This window comes from Carlito syrichta, unplaced genomic scaffold (genome assembly GCF_000164805.1).
Source record: "Carlito syrichta isolate Samal-C Ts95f unplaced genomic scaffold, Tarsius_syrichta-2.0.1 Scaffold287036, whole genome shotgun sequence".
In the NCBI taxonomy this organism is placed as follows: Eukaryota; Metazoa; Chordata; class Mammalia; order Primates; family Tarsiidae; genus Carlito; species Carlito syrichta.
This window is the reverse complement of record NW_007231132.1, coordinates 10,978-14,636: the sequence shown is the minus strand read 5'-3', so window position 1 is coordinate 14,636 and position 3,659 is coordinate 10,978.

The following is a 3,659-nucleotide window of genomic DNA, read 5'->3' as shown; positions in this document are numbered from 1 at the left end:
CTATATATGTATGTATATGTGTGTGTGTGTATACACACACTTATATATATGTATGTGTATATATAGTATTTTAGTATGTGTAACTATATGAACATACTTTTTTGTATTCTACTGATTGGATTAATTTTCTTTAGTTCTTATGACAACATAGAGATGTGTTTCTTAAAGGTAGAGTGTTAGAAGCTGAAATGCTGTCAACACTTTTATTATAAAGTAAGTCACTGGACTAGCCAGATGTTCGAGGAGTGGAATGCTGATCCTAACAGGTGTGATGAATGGGGAGGGAGGAAAGAGAGTACAGAGGACTGGAGAGAGGAAATATTTGGAATAAGGACTTCACTGAAGAAATCAGACCTTTATGAAGGGTTCTGGTGGCTAAAGACATCACAGTATGCCATTATAAAATGAAGAGGGATGAATGAAATAGCAGCAACATAATGAATGTGTGTGTGTGTGTGTGTGTGTGTATTTCATAACCATTGTTTGGTTGAAGAAAAATAAATACATATAAATTTATATAAATTTTGACACAAACTGGGCTCGGTAGCTCAGCCTGTAATCCCGCTCCTTTGGGAGGCTGAGGTGAGTGAATTGCCTAAGTCTGCGGGTTTGAGACCTGCCTGGGCAGCGAGACCTCATCTCTACAATAAATTTAAAAATCAGCTGGGCGTGGTAGCGCATACCTGTAATTCCGGCTACTCAGAAGGCTGAGGCGGAAGGATCACCAGAGCCCAGCAGGCCGAGGCTGCGGTGGCCAGGACCGGCCACTGCACTCCAGTCTGGGTGACAGAGTGAGACTCCAACTCAAAAAAAAAAAAATTGACACAAACTTTCTTATTGCAACCTTAGCATCAGGTGTAAGTATAATGATTACATTGTTATGCACTATTTTACAAGGAAGGAATGTGAAACCTGGAGCTTTGCCACAAACTTGCCTGCAGTCAGACAATTGATCAACAGTAGAGCTGTTCAACAAAGCAGGCTTCTCTCATTTTAATGTAGTTCCCAGGAAACAAAAAGTAAATCTACTCCATGCTCTTTCCCTTCCCCTGCCTGCCCTGTGTCAAACTCTGTGCCACATGCTGGTGCTACTCAGGAGGTCAGAGCTCAGTGGTGGTGTGAATAGACATGATACATACAACTTGTGGACAGTGACTCAAACATGGCATGTGATGAGCAAAAATAGAGGAATATGCACAGTGCTAGGGGCACTCAAAGTTCACATGTATCTGCTTGAGGGGTGGAGCAAATATTTCCATGAATAAACGTGGAATTGACTTGCTGCTTAACAAGTACAGTAGGCAAAACACACAATGTGCTGTGTGTCTCAGCCTGTGGGAAGTTACCACACTTGAAACAAAGAGCTTTCTGCCCATCCCCTGCTTCACTATGCTGGTATCCTGCAGTTCTGTTATGCACAAAATATCTCTTTCCTCTTGTTCCTCTTCTGGAGACAGAATCTCTCCCTTCCACTGGGTAACTCCTATACATTGTTGAAGACCAGTGTACCACTTTTTACTCTAAGAACCCCTTTCTGAATCTGTCCTTTTTAAATTGGGTTAGCCTTCCGTGTGTGGGCATTGTCCTTCCATTCACCTTTAGAAGTTCCAGGAGACACTGTGAGGTTATCCTACTCACAGCTGGGCACTAAAGAGCCTACCTAGGGCTTGTTGCTACATCAAAATCTGACCCAGTAACATATGGAAGCATTCCAAAGATTGTTTTCACTTTCTAAGTAGTAGTAAATTTGATTCTCACAGTAGTCTTCCCTAATGGTATATGATCCTCATTTTATACATAAGGAAATAAGGTCTTAGGTAAAATGGCTCAAGGGGACCCAGCTAACCAGCAATGGCCATGGCAGTTTAAAATTCTTATCTGTACCATGATCCTCATTATTTGAAGACTGATGGCAGCTGTCTGTAGAATCCTGTGGCTTTGGGTAGAATTATAGTTCTACCCAAAGGGGTGGCAAGAGAAGGTTCTGAGAAAGGTGGGCACTTGTAAAAATCTCTGCATATGGACAGTTTCTTTTTACAGTCTAAGTAGTCATCAAAACATTTTTGGTTAGAACCACTTTATTCCATATAAATTGTGAAATTGTGTTTCAATACAAAATACAGAAAAGTATCACACTTCCAGACTTTAAACATTACTATAAGGCTAAAGTACTCAAAACAGTCTTGTATTGGTACAAGAACAGGCACATAGACCAATGGAACAGGATAGAGATTCCGGAAGCAAAGCATCGATTCTTCAACCAACTCATCTTTGACAAAGCCTCCAACAACAACCACTGGGGAAAGGAGAACCTATTCAGGAAATGGTGCTGGGAAAACTGGCTGACCACATGCAGAAGATTGAAACAGGACCCCTACCTATCACCATACACAAAAATTAACTCTAAATGGATCAAAGACCTAAACGTAAAACCTCAAACTATAAGAATATTAGAAAGCACAGGAGATAGAGACACCCTTATGGAAATCGGAACTGGCAACCAATTCCTATTCAGAATCCTAAAGGCCAATAACTTAAGAAATCAGATAGACAAGTGGGACCTCATCAAATTAACAAGCTTCTGCAAAGCAAAAGAAACCATCAAGAGAGCAGGGAGACAGCCCAAAGAATGCAAAAAAAATTTGTCAACTATTTATCTGACAAAGGCCTAACATCTAGAATCTACAAGGAACTCAAACACATTGAAAGGAAAAAAACAAAACAAAATACCTCCTTTAAAAAGTGGGCAAAAGACATGAATAGACACTTCTCAAAAGAAGATATATGGCAGCCAACAGATACATGAAAAAGTGCTCAGCCTCACTGATCATTAGAGAAATGCAAATAAAAACCACACTGAAATACCACCTAACCCCTGTAAGAATGGCCATCATTAATAAAACAAACAACAACAGATGCTGGTGAGGATGTGGAGAAAAAGGAACGCTTCTACAATGCTGGTGGGAATGCAGACTGGTACAACCTCTTTGGAAGACAGTGTGGCGATTTCTGAAAGAACTAGAAATTGACCTTCCATATGACCCAGCAATTCCCCTATTGGTAATATACCTGGAGGAACTCAAATTATTCTACGAAAAAGATACCTGCACACATATGTTTGTTGCAGCTCTATTCACAATAGCAAAAACATGGAACCAGCTGTGTTGCCCATCAAAGCTGGACTGGATTTAAAAAATGTGGTACATATACACAATGGAATATTATGCAACCATAAAGAAGGACAAATATATGAATGTTGCAACAAATTGGATGGATTTGGAGTCTATCATACTCAGTGATTTATCACAGAAATAAAGAACTGAGTTCCATATGTTCTCACTCATAAGGTGATCTCGAACAATTATAATGTTATAAGAAAGTGATTGGCAGTAGTGGAAAACTGTTGGGGGGGTGGGACTGGCAGTTGAGGAAAACTGCTAGGGGAGGGAGGGGCATACCTCATCAATAAGGGTACCTGCATGATCAATGTTTGTATACCTAACCCTGAATTGTACCCCACATCTTTAAAATAAATTAATTAATTCAAAAAGAAAAGTATGATTTCATTTACCTTTTTATTTCAGAATTACAAAGGATGTTTCTAGATCCCTATTTTTAAAAACACACAACATTTAATTTATTATTGTGTATGCTCAAGC